Raw genomic sequence first — 24,612 nt, forward strand, 5'->3', positions numbered from 1 at the left:
AGGAACAACAACAACAACAACAAAAAAAAAACCCAAAGTTAGCAGAAGGAAAGAAATCATAAAGATCAGAAATAAATGAAAAAGAAATGAAGGAAACAATAGCAAAGATCACTAAAACTAAAAGCTGCTTCTTTGAGAAGACAAACAAAATTGATAAACCGTTTTTTTTTTTTTATGCTTTAAGCAGGCCTCTCACTGTTGTGGCCTCTCCCATTGCAGAGCACCAGCTGTGGATGCACAGGCTCAGCAGCCATGGCTCATGGGCCTAGCCGCTCCCCAGGCATGTGGGATCTTCCCAGACCAGGGCACGAACCCGTGTTCCCTGGATCGGTAGGCAGACTCTCAACCACTAAGCCACCAGGGAAGCCCGATAAACCATTAGCCAGACTCATCAAGAAAAAAAAGGGAGAAGACTCAAATCAATACAATTAGAAATGAAAACAGAGAAGTAACAACTGACACTGCAGAAATACAAAGGATCATGAGAGATTACTACAAGCAACTCTATGCCTATAAAATGGACAACCTGGAAGAAATGAACAAATTCTTAGAAAAGCACAACCTTCCAAGACTGAACAAGGAAGAAATAGAAAATATGAACAGACCAATCACAAGTGCTGAAATAGAAACTGTGATTAAAATTCTTCCATGAAACAAAAGCCCAGGACCACATGGCTTCACAGGCGAATTCTATCAAACATTTCGAGAAGAGCTAACTAACACCTAGCCTTCTCAAACTCTTCCAAAATATAGAAGACAGAGGAACACTCCCAAATGCATTCTATGAGGCCACCATCACCCAGATACCAAAACCAGACAAAGATGTCACAAAAATAGAAAACTGTAGGCCAATATCACTGATGAACATAAATGCAAAAATCCTCAACAAAATGCTAGCAAACAGAATCCAACAGCACATGAAAGGGATCATACACCATGATCAAGTGGGGTTTATCCCAGGAATGCAAGGACTCTCCAATATACACAAATAAATCAATGTGATATACCATATTAACAAATTGAAGGAGAAAACCATATGATCATCTCAATAGATGCAGAAAAACATTTCAACAAAATTCAACATCCATTTATGATAAAAAACCCTCCAGAAAGTAGGCATAGAGTGAACTTTCATCAAAATAATAAAGGCCATATATGACAAATCCACAGCCAACATCATACTCAATGGTGAAAAACTGAAACCATTTCCACTAAGATCAGGAACAAGACAAGGTTGCCCACTCTCACCACTCTTATTCAACATAGTTTTGGAAGTTTTAGCCCCAGCAATCAGAGAAGAAAAAGATATAAAAGGACTCCAAATCAGAAAAGAAGTAAAGCTGTCACTGTTTGCAGATGACATGATACAATACACAGAGAATCCTAAAGATTCTACCAGAAAACCAGTAGAGCTAATCAATGAATTTGGTAAAGTAGCAGGATACAAAATTAATGCACAGAAATCTCTGGCATTCCTATACACTAATGATGAAAAATCTGAAAGGGAAATTAAGGAAACATTGCCATTTACCATTGCAACAAAAAGAATAGAATACCTAGGAATAAACCTACCTAAGGAGACAAAAAGACCTCTATGCACAAAACTAGAAGACACTGATGATAGAAATTGCAGATGATACAAACAGATGGAGAGATATACCATGTTCTTGGATTGGAAGAATCAATATTGTGAAAATGAATGTACGACCCAAAGTAGTCTACAGATTCAATGCAATCCTTATCAAATTACCACTGGCATTTTTCACAGAATTAGAACAAAAAAATCTTAAAATTTTTATGGAGACACAAAAGACCCCGAATAGCCAAAACAATTTTGAGAAAGAAAAACGGAGCTGGAGGAATCAGGCTCCCTGACTTCAGACTATACTGCAAAGCTACAGTAATCAAGACAGTATGGTACTGGCACAAAAACAGAAATATAGATCAATGGAACAGGATGGAAAGCCCAGAGATAAACCCACACACATATAGTCAGCTTACTTTTGATAAAGGAGGCAAGAATATACAGTGGAGAAAAGACAGCCCTTTCAATAAGTGGTGCTGGGAAAACTGGACAGGTACATGTAAAAGTATGAGATTAGATCACTCCCTAACACCATACACAAAAATAAGCTCAAAATGGACTAAAGACCTAAATATAAGGCCAGAAACTGTCAAACTCTTAGAGGAAAACATAGGCAGAACACTCTATAATATAAATCACAGCAAGATCCTTTTTGACCCACTTCCTAGAGAAATGGAAATATAAACAAAAATAAACAAATAGGACCTAATGAAACTTAAAAGCTTCTGCACAGCAAAGGAAAACATATACAAGACGAAAAGACAACCCTCAGAATGGGAGAAACTATTTGCAAATGAAGCAACTGACAAAGGATTAATCTCCAAAATTTACAAGCAGCTCATGCACCTCAATATCAAAGAAACAAACAACCCAATCCCAAAATTGGCAGAAGACCTAAATAGACATTTCTCCAAAGAGGATATACAGATTGCCAACAAACACATGAAAGGATGCTCAACATCACTAATCATTAGAGAAAGGCAAATCAAAACTACAATGAGGTATCACCTCACACCAGTCAGAGTGGCCATCATCAAAAAATCTACAAACAATAAATGCTGAGGAGCGTGTGGAGAAAAGGGAACCCTCTTGCACTGCTGGTGGGAATGTGAATTGGTACAGCCACTATGGAGAACAGTATGGAGGTTCCTTAAAAAACTAAAAATAAAACTACCATACGACCCAGCCATCCCCCTACTGGGCATATACCCTGAGAAAACCATAATTCAAAAAGAGTCATGTACCACAATGTTCATTGCAGCTCTATTTACAATAGCCAGGACATGGAAGCAACCTAAGTGTCCACCGACAGATGAACGTATAAAGAGGATGTGGCACATATATACAATGGAATGTTACTCACCCATAAAAGGAACTAAACTGAGTTGTTTGTAGTGAGGTGGATGGGCCTAGAGTCTGTCATACAGAGTGAACCAGAAAAACAAATACCGTATGCTAGCACATATATATGGAATCCAAAAAAAAATTGTTCTGAAGAACCTAGGAGCAGGACATGAATAAAGATGCAGACATAGAGAATGAACTTGAGGACACAGGGAAGGGGAAAGGTAAGCTGGGACATAGTGAGAGAGTGGTACTGACATATATACACTACCAAATATAAAATAGGTAGTTAGTGGCAAGCAGCCGCATAGCACAGGGAGATCAGCTCCGTGCTTTGTGACCACGTAGAGGGGTAGGATAGAGAGGATAGAAGGGAAATGGGAATATATGTATATGTATAGCTGCTTCACTTCGTTATACAGCATAAACTAACACAAAATTCTAAAGCAATTATACTCCAATAAAGATGTTAATAATAATAAAATTAAAAAAAAAACTATATGCTTTAATTATATTTCATCCTTGGAAGCAGCAGCAGAGCTAGTATAAATAGACCCCCATGGAAAGGTTGGGATGCCCTGCCCCCCACCCCACCTCCTACCCATGGACCCAAGACTTGTTACAATATTTTTGTCTCCCAAGAGCCTCTCTCTGATCTCCCATTTGGCATGGATATGGTAAATTAAGAATTTTTATGTGATGGAGAGTGACACAGAAAGATGCCGTTGAGGGGTGGGGGTGACAGAAAAGGAACAGAGAGGGACGTGCACTGTGACCACCTGTCCCTGACCTATTTGTTTATCCAACATGGATTTGCTGATTGCAAACCATGTGTCAGATTCCAATGGTAGCTACAGAGGAGAGTAAAACACAATCATACATGGATTTTATGTGTTATGGAGAAGTCAGGGACACAGCTGGAGCGCCACACCCAGGGTCCCCTCGCAGTCCCTGCTCCCTAATGGCACACCCTGCTTGGACTCAGTAGCGGGTCTGCCCACGCAGCCACATTACATGGTGGGATGACTCACTTTGTAGATGAGCAGAGTGGGATTAGAAAGGCTCAGGGCTTTGCCTGAAGTTGCAAAGTTTATAATTCATGAAAGTGGATCTAGCTGGGACCACAATGCCGATTAGCCTGGGACTAAAGTGTTTCCCAGGACATGAATCCCAGTCATGGGCAGACCAGAGGATTGTTCACCTTAGCAGACCCTGGGTCTCCTTAATCCATGTCAAGTTTTTTCCTCAAACCACCAGTACTTATAGTTACTTCTTTTTATAGTTTACTATTGATCTTGTCAAGCTTTCCAGGCTTTGCCAATGTATTCATGGGGGCAGGAGGAGAATTCATAATAGAAGAAAAAAAATTCTCCAGTGACTAATGAAAAAACAAATCTCATTGTACCAAAAAAACTGTATACCTTTCTAGAAGATCTTATTGGCTAATAATTTTTATTAATGCCTTTAATTTTGTATATATTTTATACATTTCATTATAAACAAAATCAGCAGTCTCCTGAAAAAGCAACATATTGACAGCAGTGATTTAATTGTGGCCGTATTTCTACGTTAAGATCTTTCATGTTGAGTGTAGCATTGAGGTTTTCTACTTTGTATTGGATTTTCCTCATATTTTCAATCTAGTTCCAGAGTTCTTTTCTACCTTCATCTTCAAAGAGAGTCATTTCATCTAATCATCTATTTTATCTCTTTTATAATGTCTTTTAATGTTTCATTAACAATTTCCTACAGTTTCTCAGTTTTTCTTGAAACAAAGTACAACCAGATGACCAAGAACTTGGGCACTGACATTAGGGCATGGATTCAAGTCAAGATACATGCACCCCAATGTTCATATAGAAGAACTATTTACAAGAGCCAAGAAAATGAAAGCAACCTAAATGTCCATCAACAGAGGAATGAATAAAGATGTGGTACATATATACAATGGAATATTAGCCATAAAAAAGAACTAAATAATGCCATTTGCAGCAACATGGATGGACCTAGAGATCATCCTAAGTGAAATAAGACAAAGACAAATATCATATGGTATCACTAATATGTGGAATCTAATTTTCTAAAAAATGATATAAATGAACTTATTTACAAAACAGAAACAGACTCACAATTTTGAAAACAAACTTATGGTTACCAAAGGGGAAATGTATTGAGGAGGAAAAATTAGGAGCTTGGGATTAACATACATATACTACTGTATATAGAATACTGATGGATAACCAACAAGGACCTACTGTGTAGCACTGGGAACTCCACTCAATATTCGTAATAACCTATATGGGAAAGAATTTGAAAAAGAGTATGTGTATACATATAACTGCATCACTGTGCTGTACACCTGAAACTAGCACAACACTGTAAATCAACTATACTCCAATAAAATTTTTTAAATAAATAATTTTTTAAAAAGCCAGTTCCTGGAACACAGTACGTGCCTAATAAGTGTTAGCTAATATTATTTTCATAAATGGTTCAATAATTTTTATTTTAATATTCTAAGATCATAACTAAGATTTTTAACAGTCAGAAATATAAACAATTCCAGCAAATATATATTCTGATTAAGCAGATGATACTGATTTAATGTTACAGTTTTGAGAAAATATGATTCCCTTCATAATGTGTGATCTGACAGTGGAGTAGGGTTGCTGACTAGTATGTGGGAAGATATTTAGGTCTAAAACTCAAGGGAGAGGTTTGAGGAGATGGGTGATAGTTGACAGTGGTCTTGGAAATGGAAGAAAATGGTCTTCCAGTTTTCGTTTGCAGAGCTAGGAGGGAAGAGATGCCAAAGAAGATCCCAGGAACAAATGAAGGAAATGGATCCTAAGAAAGAGAAGAGCCCTCAAAAAGATAGAAGAAGGGGATGTTTAACTCTGGTCATAGTCAAGTACGTTAAGGATTAAGGCATTCCCTTTGAAGACAGCAACAGCGTGATGGCTCACTGGCCATCTTGGTAAGAAAAGTGAAGTGTAGGGATGAAGACAAAATAGGGGCTGCAGTGGGTGCAGGAGTGAATGGGAGGGAAGGAAGTGAAGACAGCAACAGCAAATCTTTGCAAAGCTAGAAAGGAAGAGAGATTGTGACAGTACAAGAGGATTCATGTCGAAGAAATGTGGCCCATTCCTCCTCATCATGATAGATGGAAGCAAAGGTAGGATTCCCCACATCTTTGGGAGACCTCTACACCAGGAAAAGCACAAAGCTGAGACCCCATGGAAAGCCAAGTCAGGACAAAATAAGAGTTCAAAGGAATAGTTGACACCATCCAGGATAAAAACAGTGACTGCAACTACAGCACTGGAGACCTAAGATCAAAATGGCTGAAAGCAAAGAGAGGCGAGGGAAAAGTGGAGGAAAAGACAGGAATTGGGCAGGATTTATCTTTTGCAGGTGGCTTCTTTGTGTCAGCTGCCATGTATGTGGCTCACTTGGAAGGGATTGCATAGACTCGCAGAGAGCTCCAAAGCTGAAAGAATGAGAATGAGGGCTTGGAGATTTTAGATATATAGGATGTCATAGTTGGAAGGGGTTATGGAAGCCATGGAGTTAAAGTCTTCCATTTTATCTGTTCATTAATTCATTTGAACAATGACTACTCACTATCACGTGCTACAAATGACATTGCATGCCAGACATGGATGCAGGACAGCTTTGCAGTAATGTTACCTATAGAGTCTTCGGTACAGATTCTACTTCCGTGGTTTTTAATGAACCCAATTTTTCTTTGTTTTCAGAAATTCATTCCATTTTTGACTTACCTTAATTCAATATTTTATTTTTCTCAACAGATTGTAACAGGGAAGAGCTAAATCAGACTCCATGTACAATCTGCTTCTTTCACTTTAACCTTTGCTTTTTGTTGCTTTTGTAATTATGATCATACATAATGGCCTGCTTCAGGTTACCCTGTCCACCTGTGTATGCCTGCAAGAAAAAAGGAACTAACACATCCCCTCACCGAGGCTGGTCATTCCAGGAGATGTTTTGCAAGACTGATGGCCCTTTTACTTTACTTCCTCACCGTCTCTCCCTCTCTGATTCTATAAAAGAAACGGGCAATCAGACCCTGATAAGATGGTTTTTCAGAGACACTAGTCTACCATCTCCTCGGTCTGCCAGCTGTCTGAATAAAGTCGTGTTCCTTGCCTGAACACCTCATCTCTGATTCACTGGCCTGTCATGCGGCGAGCAAACCGAGCCTGGACTCGTTAACAAGATCACTCAGCTTTTTAGACCACCCACCTGGGACATACTTATCTCTTCTCATTTTTTTGCCCTCCTTCTAAATAGTGCCAAGTCACTAACTGGAGATCAACAGTCAAGCATCATTCCCCACTCACCCTTTACTTGCTCAGAGTGAATCCCACTTTCCCTCAATCCATGATGCCTTAGCACCCGTCTCATCTGGCCCTTAGTACCTGCCAACTTCCCAATTTCCAACCAAGTGATAAGCCCTTAAATGGAATAGACCCTTCAGAATTGTTTATTACAGTAAACTGGAGTTCAGGAAGTGAAGATATAATTATTATTAGGCAATAAACTAACACAGGGAAGAGGTTAAAAAGTGATATTTTATAAAATTATACCTCCTGTTGCTTCTCAAGATTATCCCTTGTATCAGCAAATATGCATTTGCCCCCCAAAATTAATATTTAATAGGAATTAAGGAATAGTAAGCACACAAGACTCACTCCCCAATAAGCATCCATACCAGACAACTGGAATTAGTGGAAGAGTGTAACCACTTTACTCACATAAAAATTGGCATTTCATTTTAGAGTCAACCCCACCCCCGCATATCTGAATCCTAGACAGGGGTTGGCCTGTCCTCTCCCATCTAGTCCTGGGTAATAATGAGAATATTCTGTTGCATCCTGGGAGCCAACCATTAAACAGGAGATTAACAGACACTTTTCCAAAGGAGAACAAAAAGGATTGAGAAGTTTCCAGAATATGACAAAGAGTTTAAAGAAGCATATGACAAAGAGTTGAAAACCTGGAGACCATGTAGCTTAAAACAAGGAAGATTTCAGGAGAAGAGGTAACTGAGATGAAAGGGAAAGCCAATTAGCCTTCTACAAATATGCCAGAGATTATCAGGAGAATGAGGTTTTCAAGTTATGACGAAAAAATTGTGACAAGACATTTTAGTTCTGGCATGTTTTGTTGCATTTTGTTATTGGTAATACCCTGCCGCCCTCTAAGAAGGGTGGATTCTGGTATCTGTTGGGTCCTTTGTTTGCTGAGTGGGAGGCAGGCATGGGGAAAAGAAAGGACTACATCTGCGTCTTTATTCCTGTCCTGCCCCTAGGTTCATCAGAACTTTTCTTTTTTTCTTTTAGATTCCATGTGTATGTGTTAGCATACGGTATTTGTCTCTCTCTTTCTGACTTACTTCACTCTGTATGACAGACTCTAGGGCCCTCCACCTCACTACAAATAACTCCATTCCGTTTCTTTTTATGGCTGAGTAATATTCCACTGTATATATGTGCCACATCTTCTTTATCCATTCATCTGTCAGTGGTCACTTAGGTTGCTTCCATGTCCTGGTTATTGTAAATAGTGCTGCAATGAACATTGTGGTACATGACTCTTTTTGAATTACGGTTTTCTCAGGGTGTATGCCCAGTAGTAAGATTGCTGGGTCATATGGTAGTTCTATTTTTAGTTTTTTAAGGAAACTCCATACTGTTCTCCATAGTGGCTGTATCAATTTACATTCCCACCAACAGTCCAACAGGGGGAAGGGTAAGCTGAGACGAAGTGAGAGAGTGGCCTGGACATATATACACTACCAAATATAAAATAGCTAGCTAGTGGGAAGCAGCTGCATAGCACAGGGAGATCAGCTTGGTGCTTTGTGACCACCTAGAGGGGTGGGATAGGGAGGGTGGGAGGGAGATGCAAGAGGGAGGGGATGTGGGGATATATGTATACATATAGCTGATGCACTTTGTTATACAGCAGAAACTAACACAACACTGTAAGGCAATTATACTCCAATAAAGATGTTAAAAAAAAATCTCCTGGGCCTTCTCGGGACATGCACCAGTTTCACAAACTTCAGACTCCCCTTGAAAATTATGGTGAACCTCAATATTGCATTGAGCTCCTTTGAGAGGAAAAAAAAGAAAAAAAGAAAGAAAGGACGGACTAAACTCACTGACTAAGAATAGGAGAGAGATGTAAGGACTCAGAGGACTGAGCTCAAAGGGGAATGGGATTCTGGGAGATTTGGAGGCTGCCCTGGGGCAGGAGATTCAGGAAGGAAAAGAACCAGCACAAGGCAGTCAAAGAAAAAAATCCAAAGAAGGAATATTCAAATATAATGTTTTGTTTATCAAAATAATAAGTGGTATGGCTAAAAAAATTAAGTAACACAAAAATGTTTATAATAAAACAAAGTCTCCCATCCCATCCCAACGAGTATGTTGCCCCCCACCCCAAACTCCTTTTCAGAGGTAATAATTTAATTTCTGGTTTTAGTTCTTCGTTTTCAAATACCATACTTGTATTTTAAATGTCATACTTATATATTATCTGTTGATTTATTGACTTTAAAAATTATGAGTTACTCTTATAACTGTAAATATTTAAAATGCTTAAAATTCTTTATCCTCTTCACATTCCCCAATATAGCCCAACACTATTAGATCTCCTTTTTAGTTTTTAATAAAATATTTTTACCTTCATTTTTTCCATCAGCTGTATTCACACCCCAACCCTCATCCTTCACTGCCTCTCTCCTTCCCTTTTCCCACCTCTGCACTTCACATTATCAAGGTTGAAAACATTTATATTTTATTCTGTAACCAGAGTTTTATTCCTTGCTTTGTTTACAGGCAACTGCAAAATTGAAAGGCATAAATAGCATTTTCACTCTAATGACTGAGTAAATATTATTTACCTCAGAAACTAGCAGTGTAGTTTCTGAAGTACATAATATTCCTCCATGGTTCCAAAGCTCACCATTTCAGTGCCACCCTGCGAAGACTGCACAAAGGAGCCTCATTCTGACACGCCACCAAGAGCCCAGTCACACTGCATCTGAATTTCCCAAATGGAGTATGCGTTGCTTGTAAGGTTTATGTGATGCCTGTTTTACCTGGGATTTCAGGTTGCCTTGTGTGTGTGTGCTGTCAAAGAAAACTTGCACTGGACAGCATTAAACAGGCAAAGACGACTTTATTCAAGACTATTACCACAAAAGAGATTGAACTCAACTCCCCTGAAACAACAGGTGGGTGATTTTGAAGAGATGGGGTAAACTAGTGGAAAAGAACTAGAAGACATGAGAGGGAGCTTAGTCTATGTAATTAGACCATGTGTGCTTGCTAATTGTTGCGTATTAAAATGAGGCTCCTACTTTCCCACAGAAACTGGAAGATAGGGGCACTGGTCAAGACAGGGGAGCCCAGGCAATGAAGAATCTATAGTAGGATTGGAAAATCAACACTCGGTCATCTACCATGCTCTTAACCTCCCTGCATTGTATTCATCCTCCATTGACGTTCAGTAAAGTTTTGCAAATTATTTCCCTGCGCTAAGAGAAGCCAAGTGAATGGTCCATGGCCACTCTCTGGCCACACTCGGTAGTAATGATGAGGAGAAATATACTGCAGTAACAACAAATCTCAAGGGCAACTGAGTCAGGGTTGCTTAATGTGAAGACCTCTTTCCACATGGTGATCTCATTCTCTGCTTGATTTCACATTTCTGAGCATTTTTAAGGAGGGAAGCAATCCACTTACAGCTTTTAGTGCTGAACTCTTCCTCTGTCTCAGCCACGCTCAAACTTCTCATCCTAATTCTAGGTTAATGTCAAATGCCACTCTCTCATTCCTTTCTCTGCTGTGCCATTAAGGTATATTATTTTACTCAAAATCTTCATGCGGGTGTTTCCTAATCCAAAAATGTGGAGGTGAAACCCTCTCTCCCAGGGACACAGTGAGGATTAAATAAGGTAACATATTGTAAAGCTCCTGGCATGGTCCCTGGCATCCTCCTTCTTTATGGTGGTACTTGGCTCCTGTGGCTGTGATATTCCTTTTACATGGGGCCCTGACATCCTTAAATTGTGTCCACCTTGAAGGCAGAGGCTGTATTTTGTTCATTGTTATATCCCCAGCACCTAGGACAGCCCCAAGGACAAAGAACAATAAATATTGGCTGAGTTGAATAGTGGTGAATTAGTTTAATCAGTTTGCTTTCCTATTAAAACCTACCTGAAATCAGACTGAATTGAAGGTGTTCAGGGGACATTAGGAGGAGAGTGAGTTGCTTTTGAAGCATTTGAAGTTATTTTGCAGCAGTGGAGTGACTTTAAGATGCCAAAAAACAGCACAAGTTGTGCTGGAAGGGGAATCATGTAGAGAAACAAGATGGTGCCAAACCTATATATCACCCATTCCTGCAAATTCCCTTGAGTTCTCTTTGAGGCCAAGCATTTTTTGGAGCAGAACTAATGGAGGATTTTTCCCTGTCAAACGAAGGACTGTGAACAATGCACCTGCATTTATAGGGGCTTCTGGACTTCCTGATACTATAGGTCCTTGTGTCACCAGACAGTGAGTTGCAAATGGGAGAGAGGATTATCAAAGCAGATCCTTTCACATCGGAGCTTTCCACTCCCAGTCCTTTTAAGTCAGTTATTTGAAGATCTTGAGACCTAGTAAAGGCCTTAAGATAAAGATCTTAAGAAATCAGTAAGACTGTGTTTAATTACTGGAAATTTCTCCTCACATTCCCTCTGCAATCATAAGGTATAAATAACCTAAAAAAAGCTTATTGCAACAAGCAACCTGAAAAGCTGATGAGTGATGAATAAGATACTGAATGCCACCAACGCTTAACCAACTGCCATTTCTGTTCCATGAACCTTGGGTTTTTCACAAATGCACAAGTTTGCTTTTGCCTTATTTGCCTATTTCCTTATGTAACTGACCTTAAGCGATTGTATAACACTGCAAGACTGTGATTCAGTGCACTGTTCCTCCCTACTTAGTATTATTAGAAGCTATTGGAGAAGCACGGCTGGTGCTCTCCAAAAAGAATCTTTTAATATTCTATTTAAAGATCTTCTTGTGTTTTCCTGTGAAGGGGAATAAAAGATAAAATTGTCACATGCAAAATTGTAAAATGTTAATTGTTGATTTTTATGAAAAATGTTTGTCTCCAGAACATTTCATGTGGTAGAGAACTAAGAAAAAAAGTTAACTATAATTAACACGTGATACATTCACAACAGGTATTCCATAGATAACACATTACCAAAGACATCAGCATGGACAAGTATAGTCATTTTCTTAAAATTCTTATCTAAAATGATATGAAAAGAGAAAATTAAGTTATATTCATAAGTGCCACTATATTGTACATGTGGAATAATCTTGAATTTTCTTCCTAAAAATTCTACAGTAATGCATGTGAAAATACATTGAAAATCTAGGAAAAAACTTTCCTCAGTGACCAGAGAGCACCACAAAGGTTGCTGGTATGCTTCACAAGAAAAAATTTGCAGTGTCCAAAAGGAACTGCTTAGAAAACCAACCAAACAATAACAGGAATAAAAAACAAAAAAACCCAAAACACTAAACAAAGCAAGTTCACCAATGTTCTTTCATTTTGTTTTTGATCTACACGCCAGTGCCTTTGTACAAGGTTGCAGTGGCAATGATTTTCTTCCCTCCCTAAAATGTATTTGATTCCCTAAGACAGATGCCATTAAACTGTCACTACTCCAGACTTGAATCCTGAACTTCCAGCCCCTTGCCAAACACTCATTTTTCACCTTCCCGGCTTGCTTGGTTCTTTCCTCTTATTTAGCAATTCCAATCTGTGAGACATGTATTCTACACTGTCGATTTATTTAGTTTACCGTGATGGATACAATCAACAACATTATCCTTAAAGGAAGATTGCTTCCTTTTTTGCGTCACCATCTCCTGCCCCACCCTATATACAGTTAAGTTGGCCTATCTATTATGGAGCTATAGGATAATAGTATCTGAACCACAAATTTAAGATAATTCTATGTATGTTAAGAGTTAGCACCTAAACTATAACAGACAAGTCACTGTCTCCCAGGAGAATGCTCTAAAGTTGAAAGTTGAAAGTACTTTGTACTTCTGAGAGATTAACGTAAACAGTTGTACCAAATCAGAAGCTCTACTAGAATCTCCTTTTATCTCAACATACAGACCTAGGTCTCTACGGAATATGGGGCCAGCTCTACTTTGAAGCCTGAGCTCTGATTTCATCTTCCGGCAGCTCATTTCTAAAGCTGTAGATAAACTGGAAAAGGCTCAGATGGAAACAAGACGACTGATTCATGGCTTGGATGAACTAATTAACTAAGGAAGGTTATAGGAATTTTCAGAGTTACAGGTCACCCTAGCAGGTCTAAAGGAATTTCATGGCTTTGTATCTCATGAGAGAAAGGCATACCAACATCTTTGCTGGGTTATAAAGAAATTATCCAGAACAAGGATTTGTCTTTTGTATCAAAAGGAAAAATTCAGATCCTCTTCCTTCAGTGCCCAAATATGATCATACTGGGACTCCCATCCTTATGAGTAAAAAGAGTACTATTAAAGAATAAAAATATGACAAAAATACAGTACAATATACCTATATATCAAGCCTCCGAACGAGATTCAAATATACAATTGTGCAGACAGCTTTCCAAAAATGCACAGACACTAGAATAAACTTATCAGAATGTAATGAGCAAAGAAGGGAAAACAACAAAAATACCTTCTTTTAAGACATAACCCAAATAAAATGATGTGATATCGGAGATTCCTTTAAAATAATAAAGGGAGACAGAAAGAGAAAACAAGATTGGCCATGAGTTGACAAATTGATTAAATTGGGTGATGTATACATATAGTTCATTATAATCTTTTCCCTACTTTTGTGTATATTAGGAAATGTCTATAATAAGCAAAGAAAAAAGATACCAATTTGATAAATTTTTAAAGAGACTGAGATCCACATTTAATAGCAAGACTGCTCAAAAAGAATAATCAAAACTGTTAAAATGGCCTTTATGCTAATTTTCTTAATACTAAAAAGGTACTTGGCCCCAATCCAGATACAGTACCTGTGTGCCAACTGAAAGCTAAAGATTATTAACTTTGATCGCTTCATCTTAAACCAGTTGCTTAGATTGGTTCCTAGCTGTATACAGAGTGCCTTGATTCACCTATTAAAATACAAATAATTTTAATTATCTTCCTGTTTTCTGGAGAAGAATGTGTGATACAGAATAGCTTGAAGAGAATGAAGTCCTGAGTGTATCCTTTGATACAAAAAATATTCTGTTTACTGGGAGACAATTCTCCTTGGGTCTTCTGTGTTTCTATAAGCAAAAACATGTCTTACGTGTCTTACAAGCAAACACACAGACGACCCTTTGTTCAAGTCTATCTTTTCAAAGATCTTTGTGTAGCAACAGCCGTGCAAAATAGAAATAATTTCTCTCTCTGGAGCAAAGGGCAAGCAGACTTACTTCCCGTTATAAAAGTTTTACATTCCCTAGGCTTAGGGTTCTAATGCAACTACAAAGGCAGGTATCATCTGTCCTCTTTCCTTACAAGGACTGGGTCTCAGGGAATCAAAATAAAATATCCTGATGCTCATGCTGCTTGCTGTGCCTTCCGTAATACATCCTTTGTCTCAGATCCAGGAGTCTCGTGTCTCTTGCTAGCGTCCATGAAAAGGTAACAGGTAATCCATTAGCTTGCAAGTAGGATAAAATCTCAGACCCTTCACAAATCTTGACCCTGCTAAAACTGAGATTGTAAATATAATGTGCCTGGCATCAAAGTGACCTATATTGAGACTGACTGCAAAGAAGGCTTCAGCTGAATTCATTTTGAAAGACTGTAGTTAAAAATTAGCGATGCCTGCCAAGCGAGCCAGCAGGTAGGCTGCATCATTCACACCATTAATGCTGACCTTGTGAAGTTACTTGTTTCAGTGCCAGGTACATAGAAAGTGCTCAATAAATGATTACTCAACTGAAATGCTTGTTAAAATTCTAGAATCTGATTCCAGATTTTAATGGATTAGGTATGAAGAGTCACACATTACTTACGGCAATAATTTTGGTTTATTGTTTTTTTTAATCAGAAGTTCTTCAAAAATTCAATATAAAAAGGAGGAAAGCATTTACGCTTTGTATGCAAGATATAAGTAGTGAAACTTTAATAAAAAGTTAACATAAAACATTAGAGAAAAGTTCACGTATTTTCTTCATTACTGTTGAAAGAGAATTTAAAAACCAAAATTATTATCACAAGTAATATTTATTATTTTAAACTCTAAATAACTAGAAAATAATACCATACCAAAATTGAAGTCTCATGTATTATGTCAAAATGTTTGCTAAGTTCTCACACAGCTGAAATGCTCCCATTTTCCTGGTGTAATAGTTAGCCAAGGTCTTCAAAATAATTTAGAGGTAACGTATATCTAGAGTCAAACCAGGACAGGCGCTCCAACAACACTGATAAATCCCTGAGATGATTTACATTATCCACAATGAATAATATGTGACTCATCCAAATGGGGGTAATCAACAGGTTTGGGGGAAATAAAATGAAAAAAAAATTGGCTCAACTTTGGACTTTTCTACCATAGCCACTTATTTGGCACAAGTTCATTTCCTACAATGCCTTACACAGATATAAAAATGTCACTGAAAAACATACGAAAAGGGAAATCTTACTGCTCTCAAACATAACAGAAGAGTACAACACCTTTTTTTTTTTTTTTTTTTTTTTGCGGTACGAGGGCGTCTCACTGTTGTGGCCTCTCCCGTTGCGGAGCACAGGCTCCGGACGCACAGGCTCAGCGGCCATGGCTCACGGGTCCAGCTGCTCCGCGGCATGTGGGATCTTCCCGGACCGGGGCACGAACCCACGTCCCCTGCATCTGCAGGGAGACTCTCAACCACTGCGCCACCAGGGAAGCCCAGTATAACACCTTGAATTGATGATTATTTTAGTAAAGCACTTGTGGGTAAGCCCATGAATAGGCTTGTGAACCTGCTGCTTCTACCAAAAGGATCTGTAAAAACGCAGTATTAATTTATTTTAGTGGATGCAGATCTGGACCAAAGAGAGAGAGACTGAGCGAGTACACTCAAAGGTGTCAATGGCAAAGGTCATTATAAAGTATGACTTTGTCCTTTAATCTGTATTTAATATGCAGTTGTGATTCAATGCTTGGAAATTGTTCTAAACATAATTTTAATTGATATATGATTTAAAGCATGTAAGATAAACTCTTAGCAGAAACTCAGATTAAATTATTATGGCTTAAGGTATTCCCAGGATTACAGCTTAGTCAAGTGGATGGATTATTTATTAGAGAAGACTGGAGGAGGAACGGGAGGAAAGGAAAGGTGTTTATGAAATATTTAAGCAAATACGAAATACAAAATTAAAGTGAATATGAAACGTGTATGTGAAAATGACCAGCATCAAGGAGATGCCTTCAAAGAAGATGATTTGGTATCTGTCAAAATGCAGATGGCATCTAAAGCCCTGATAATGAATTAAATTATCTAGGGAGAGAATGAGAGAGAGAAGGGATTTCTGTACTGAGTTGTATAAAACTCCAATACTTACAGGAGGAGATAAGGAAAGGAGACAGGAGGGATATTCAGTGAGGTAAGTGGAAACGAAAGCCATGGCCTCAAAGATGGGAGAAATCAACTTCGATGAGAGTTACTGATGGATTACGCAGAATAAGAACTTGGAGGATTTTGAAATGTGGAAGTATCTAGTAACCTTGAAAAAACAATTTCTTTATATGGAAGGAAGCAAGAATGGAACGAGTCGAAGGATTAAAAAAAGATGCGGACTAAGAGAGAAAACGTGTAGACAATATTCTTGAGAATTTAAGCAATAGAGAACAACGGAACGGTAACTGAAGGGGATATAGTGTCAATGAAGGGGTTTGTATGATTGAACAGATATGATAGAAAGAAAGTGAATTTACAGAAAAGAGAATAAATTCCTGCAGTAAGAAAGTCTTTGGGATGATGAAAATGGAAGGGATCCGGAGCACATGTGGCGAGCGTGGATGCAGGAGGAAAGGAGAGATGAATCAAGGTGCATTCGTGTGTGTAGATTTGGAGACGGGAAGATTCAGACATACCTGGGTCATAATCTATGTTTTCTTCAGCAACATATAAGACAAGGTCATTAGATAAAGTGGTGACTGGGGCGAGATGGAAAGTGTGAGGAGAGAGTTGAAGTATGAAACTGTCACTGCAGAGGGTGGGAGAGTGAGGTTCTTAGAGAAACATAGTAGATCGGTGATAACAGGATTGCTTGGCATCTGCAGCTAAACATTGCTTTATGGTACACTACCTTCACGTGCAAGGTAACTCATCTTCATGAAACGAAAGGCTCACTTAAATGTGTCAGTTATACTTCTGACAATGATATGTTATAGTGTTATTCGTAATTTTGGCAGCTCTCAACTGTTTCATTTTCTCCTGTGGATGTCAAGGATTCATTGACATTCTGGGATATTTTGAACCTGTGGGTCCTCAAAAATTTAGGAGTAGTAATGAAGGTAGGGACAAGATTCCCTGGAAATATAGTGCCAAAGAGACAGCTTCCTTAAATCATCTTGGTTTGTGTCTTACTATCCACAAAACCAGGTAAATGATTACTCTGAGCCAAGGCAGTGCTAGTGAGTCCTTGCACAAGGATTTGTACGTTCAAAGGGGAAGATCTTTTTTTTTTTTTTTTTTTTTTTGCCGTACACGGGCTTCTCACTGTTGTGACCTCTCCCGTCGCGGAGCCCAGGCTCCGGACGCGCAGGCTCAGTGGCCATGGCTCACGGGCCCAGCCGCTCCATGGCATGTGGGATCTTCCCGGACCGGGGCACGAACCCGTGTCCCCTGCATTGGCAGGTGGACTCCCAACCACTGCACCACCAGGGAAGCCCGGGGAAGATCTTTTAACGTTACCATGTCATTAGAGGACATCCATGGAACAAGGCAATGACAAGCCAAAAAAATACACAGGTCAAGACTCAGAATATTCACTACAGCTTCCATCAAGGGCTTCTTTTCTTAGGTCCCGTCTATTTCTGTGAAATTCCACATGCTCTCACTGTGCGACCCTCTCCTCTGGTGACAGCCATCTGGATGGAGTAGGCCTATGCTCCAGCGGCCTAAAATGGGATTGCACCTGAAGCTCTGCGTAACAGGGATGTAAGAAGGTGACTAGTTGGAACAATCATATATTCTTTGATATTTAAAATTCAAAATAATGAGAGAAAAAGAAAGAGAGCTGAGCTATTGGTAGAGAGCGCAAAGCCAAATGATGTACAAATGATTGGAGGAGGAACAGTAATGGTAGAGCATTAGCACAGAGATCTATGAATTCCTGGTGCAATGCGGTAACCCAGTTATATGTGTGTATTTCTTGCCAGCATCCTGGAGTCTCCCACATTCGTAGCACCAACATCGAATTAAGGGCAACCTCCAGCTTTCTTCTGTGGTAGACTGTTAAAAAGTCTGCTTACAAAGGGTCCCTTAATGACCCCCACCTCTCAGGAGGCATGCCTTTATGTCATCTGTTCCTTCATCGACTCTGAGCTTATCTGGTGGACTAGGGAACATTAGCAAGTGTGATGCAGTCTGAGGCTTGATAAGTATTTGCACATTGAAACTTGTCCTTTTGGAACTCTTGCCCTTGGCAAGCCAGGTGCCATGCTGTACAGAAGCTCAAACTAGGTGACTAAATGATGAAAGGCCATGTGGAGAGATGCCCCAAAGGATGAGGGGCCATCGTGAACATTCCATCAGCAGCTGAGTTCCCAGCTGAATCTGATGCATGAGTGACCTCAAATACACCACATGGAGCTGAAGGACTATCTAGCTGAATCAGTCCACAGAATAATGAGAAACAATAAAGTGCTATTGTTTTTAAGCCACTGAGTTTGGCAGGTGGTTTGTTACACAGCCATGGATCATCAAAACACTTCTAGTATCTTGAAAAATCTTCCAAAATAGCCATCCTTCCTCAAAGACAGAGGCAGACACAGTATATGAGGAATTAGAGAAGCCTGAATTTCAGTTCTTACTATACTACTTATTTCTATAAATAAGATTTTCTGGCCTCACTTTTTTTTTCTGCATCACTTTTGTCCTACCTGCCCTAATAGATTGTCCTCACGTATAGCAAGTGTGCAGTAAATACTTAGGTACCAAACATATAAATGAATAAAATCTGTACTAGTTTGCTAGGGCTGCCATAATAAAATACCACAGACTCATGGCTTAAACAAGAGAAATTAATTTTCACCCAGTGCTGGAGGCTGGAAGTCCAAGATCATGGTGTAGGGAGATTTGGTTTCTCCAGAGGCCTCTGTCCTTGGCTTGCAGATGACCAGCTTGTTGCTGTGTCCTTTCTCCACCTTTCCTCTGTGCATACACACCCCTGGTGTCTCCTCCCTCTCTTATAGGATTAGGGCTCCACCCTAGTGACCTCAGTTAAAATTAATCATCTCTTTGAAGGCCCCATCTCCAAACATAGTCACGTTGATTATGGCCCACCTATAGGACCTCATGTTATCTCCTTGAAGGCCCTATCTCCAAATGTATTACATTCAGAAGTACTGGGAGTTGGAACTTCGACAAATAAACAGATTTTGAGGGGGACACTGTCAGCCCATAGCAATAGCTAAATTAAAATGACCTTAGGAACCTGAATAATTATACAAATATCCAGTGCTTTTAAATTTCCATGCGTAAGAAAGAAATCCCATAGTAAATGAGATGAGAAACGATCCAAGTGGGTCTCAATCCTGAACCACAGGTGACATATAAGGTAAGTTGTACTATGGGTCAGTTAGCATCAGGTAGCAACTATTATTTTCATGTTTCTGCATGGTCAGGTACTCCCTGATCAGAGCACTAGGAGTCTGGGTTAAAGGATGCTAAATGGCAAACCAGCCTGAGAAGTTAAAGACAGAGATATGTGGAGAGGATTACTGGTTTATCTCCCCAGAAGCCATTTGTTAACATTCCAAACAGGAATAGACCTAGGGGCCCGGGTTCATCTCTCTAGAGAGGATCTGTTTACATCCCACAGAATAAAAGCTCAAAAGTGTTGCCCTCTCTTTCTCTGAAGGAGAGGAAGGGCAGGTATGCTCCTGTATAAGCTCCCAAAGTCATAATAGAGCTCCTCTCCTGTGGCATGAACCCACTGTATGTGCAGGTGACATCTGCCCTCACCACGTCACCCCATGAGGGACTGAAGCCTGGGGAACTGTCACAGATGTTCTGTAAGTTAGTAATTGGTCTGTTCTCTGATCCAACCACCTCATGTCTCCTGTCAGGATAAAATAAATACATAGAGATTAAAAAAAAAAAAACCCAAAACTTAGAGGTTACAGTCTCTAGATTTAAGATCCTAAAATTTCTGAAGGCCAAGATCTAATGAAAAGCAGGTAAAAATATTTAGAACAAGGTGCCTTTAAGAGTAGGCAACCAAGTACTAGATTTGATTAGCTATTTTCCCCTTTCCAGACAGACAACTGCTCGTTGCAAGTGGCTTAAAAAAAAAATCTTTAGTTTCTAAAAATCTTGGTGAGCTTTTTACTGGACCTCATTTTTAGCTTATCTTTTATAATAAGCACAATAAATTTTAATACCAAGATCACTTTGTTTCTGTTGGTGACGTGATGATTGTTTGTAGGACGTTATATCAACATGTCACCTGAAACTTGTCCTGTTGTCTTTGAATTGGTGCAGAACACTCTGAAGCTGCAAAGATATGTCCCCCACTTCGCGCCGATCAGAGGACAAAAACAGTCCTATCGATATGCTCAGAAAAGTTTAATGAAATTTTTAATTAGATAGAAATACTTTAAACAAATAAAGAGCTATTACAATTTAAGAAAACAAAAATAAGATGCCTTGTCTCCAAAGGTAAAGTCTTCTCTCAAAGTAGTGCTGCTTTTAGCTACACTTATACTCCACTGCGCAACTTTTCTGTTCTTTCAAATCTCGTGACAAATGTGACGAACTGTTGTGCTTTAGCGGCTCCTTACCTCCTTTAGCAAACACCTAATTAAAACTTTTAAATGAAATTAAAGAGCTGCTGAAATAAATTTACTTAGTGACAAAGTATAACCTTACACCTGCCGACAGACTTACTGATTGTAGATGGGCAGCGAGGTGAACTTATCAGGAATTATATTCAAATACAAACCATTCTCCACCTACTGACAAGGTGTGTGTGTTTTTAAAGCTTCTTTCACAGAATCTGAGTTTGAGAGGACCTCGGATCATCTAAACCATCCATCGATCAAAAATTTACAATACTCTTGCAGAAGGACATGCAGCCTGAACAAGTATTGTAGAAGAGGTCTGTCATCTTACAAATCCACTCATTCCATCACTGGGACTCTCTAAATGCTAGAAACTCCTTCTTTATATCGAACCAAAATTCACCTCCCCATAAATTACACATATTGATGCTAAGTCTGGCTTATGGATCATAACAATTAAGTCTTTTTTTCAATCAATAATTCTTCAGACACATGAAGATCACTGCCATGTCTGTTTTAATCTTCTTCTTCAGTTGGTTATTGATTCTAACATCCAAATCTCTGTTCCTTCATGCTCTTTTGATCAAAGCTTTCTATGCCTTGGACTCATTAGTAGTACCCCAGCACTCACACCAGGATCAAACTCTACCTCAGCGTCAAGCTGTTTTATCTTCCAGACATGATAGACACATTGCCTTGGACTTACAAGCTTTTCAGAGCTGAAAATATATGAAAGTGAGCTACTGGCTCCACAATACTGAACAAAACCTTAAAAACTGAAATAAAAGTTTTATCAGATATCTGTAAAGCTTATCATTTTGCCAGATTCATTATTAAAGTTAATATTCGTTAAAAATAATTACATATGAAAACAATCTGTAGGTTAGTTTTGACTTCTCAATAATTTCCAAGAATGCACGATTGCAGAGAAATGAGAGCTAATCATAAATTAAATGAGTTATTGCAGCTAAATCACTTCAAAGGCAAAAACCATAAAAGTCTTTACAAAATATAAGCAATATGTTATACATATATATTTATAATATTAATGATTTTTGCGTTTAAACAGAAGTAGAAAAGTCTATAAAGGTCTCAGAGATGACCTTTAAAATTAGGAACCACAAACTCGCTAAGAATCACCTAGGGGATATATGATAAATTCAGGGTTCTGACCCCCGCCTCAGCCTTACTAAATTAATACTCTAAAGTTTCAGTTCTGCTGATTTTAACCCAAACTTCCAGGTCCTATTCCCGACTTTTCCTCAATATTTAGTCACTCACCTCTGACTTCTGACCTGCAACCTATTTCTTGTCAGGTACACTGACATTTGAATCCCTCTGGCTGGAAGCCGTCAAGTCCTCACATTATTACTATAGTGTTCAGACTATGTACCAAAATCCACATAGAAACGTTCATTTCAATTTTATCCACAGTGAATGTCATCAGAAGAATGACACGACGATGAATTGTCAAAATAAAATCTTTCCCAGCGTCCCCAATGCTAAAGTATCATCCACTTTTATTTTTTCCTTCTTGCTTCCAGCTTGAATAGCCTCAGGCATGTATGGAAACTCTGCTGCCCTGAGTGCACAAGGGAAGTTAATCCCTCCAAGGAGAAATGGTCCCTAATCTGGGGTGAGGGTGATTTACAGCTCAAGAAATGCATCTCTAGATCAGATCAGGTCATTCTGGCTATAAGACCTTAAAGTGAGGAGAATCTCATTTCTCGAGCCACTTAAATCAGTAGGAAATGCAAAGATCTTTTTTTAAGACTCATGACCAAGCCATGGAGCATCACCAGTTTTTTCCCCTAGCAGTAGGTTTTGGTTAGTCATTTTTCTAAAAATGATCCTAGCACTTACTGTGCCTTAAATGGTCTCCAATGAACCTGAAATAGTAACAGAGTCTCCTTAAATACTACTAGGGTATGACTTGGAGCCCAGGAATTACAGAGTTCAATAAGTATTAATGAGTTTTAATGTTAATATCAAAAATATTCCTATAGGATATCCAGCTTATCTGCTTTTTATATCATTTTCTACAGGAGAACTTCATCTCCTGTAGAAAATGACACAGCCAACATTCACCTAATACCAATATCTAAAGAGACAAAATATTTATTATAAAAAATGATATAAAAAACTGTTATAACAGTTAAAAATAGTAACTTCTTTCTTAAGTTAAAATCAACTTCTTTGAAATCAAATATATCCATGTAAGGCCATGATACTAAAAGGAAAAAAAAAAAACCTTGGGGAGGATTTTTAATATTAGACTTGTCAATGTATCTGTGCTTTGCTGAAAATAAACTAAGCAGAGTGCTAAAGACAGCTTTGGCAACAGAATTGTTAAATTACTGAATCTTCAGAATGGAACATTCATAAAAATAAACACTGGACACATGCCTGGGCCCGTATAGAAACTGGGCCTGGGTTTGTGTAAAACGGCACACTTAACACATCCAACCATTTTTGCTATAGATTAGCAAACCCTAGAAGAGTTATATATGATGGACGTATTTTTTTTAACAATCATAAACTCACTGGACAAAGAAAAAAAGAGAGGCAATAATAACAACAGAATTTTGGAAACTCAAAAGCAAATGGACAAGTGCCAACTCGCTTGGCAGAACTGAAAGAGCAAAATCCTAAACCAGCAATGGGGAAAGCTATGAAATAATCTGGTATACACGGTAGATTCTCGAAAGGCTAAGAATTCTACCCCTCCTAGGGTAGGGCTCCAGAGGGATGCTATGATGAGACAAATTGGTTTAAAGACATATGAGAGGCATTATATTCTGTATATCTCGTACTCACTTCATGCTGCTGGGTTACGGCCCCTCCCCCAGTACAGCAGAACGCTAGAGATTTACTCTCTGAAGAGAGTAAAGCATGGAGTTTCTGGACTGAGGGGAACACACATACAGAAGAAAGTGGGGACACCTCACTGCAAACGGGAGTTTAGCAAACTTCACATGGTGACTGCTGAGATCTCTCAAGTCAATTCCTTTATTAGCTCCCAGGACAATGGCAGCCCTGTCATTACTCTCCAGGCAAGAGGTTGCATGAATTTTCTCTGGGGAATTAGCTCAGCCTAACAGGAAACATCGAAAGATACCAACTTCCACATCTGGAATTTCCTCAACAGCCAGATCACCCTAAAGCAAAGGACACCAAAGAAAATCCTGCCCAATGCTGTGAGCTTTCAATCATCTTTGCTAGGCCCCACTCTTACATGAAGACAACCAGAGATCTCAGGAGAGCCTCAAGATAGATACCAAAACACACAAACAGAAGAAAGCAACTTAGTAGAAACAGAGAGTATCTGAAAAGAAGCAAATTTCAAAACATAACCATCCATATCCTCTGAGATAAGAGAAATATTGCATCCATGAAACAAGAATATGATAATTTAATAAGGAACATTAAAAGCAGCAGTTCTCAAACTTTCTGTTCTAAGGATCCCTTTCCCTAATACTCTTAAAAACCTGAGGATCCCAAAAAGTTTTGTTTATGTAGATCATATCCATCAGTATTTATATTAGAAATTAAAACAGATAAATTTAAAATAT

The sequence above is a fragment of the Globicephala melas genome, chromosome 18 (genome assembly GCF_963455315.2).
Source record: "Globicephala melas chromosome 18, mGloMel1.2, whole genome shotgun sequence".
Taxonomy (NCBI): Eukaryota; Metazoa; Chordata; class Mammalia; order Artiodactyla; family Delphinidae; genus Globicephala; species Globicephala melas.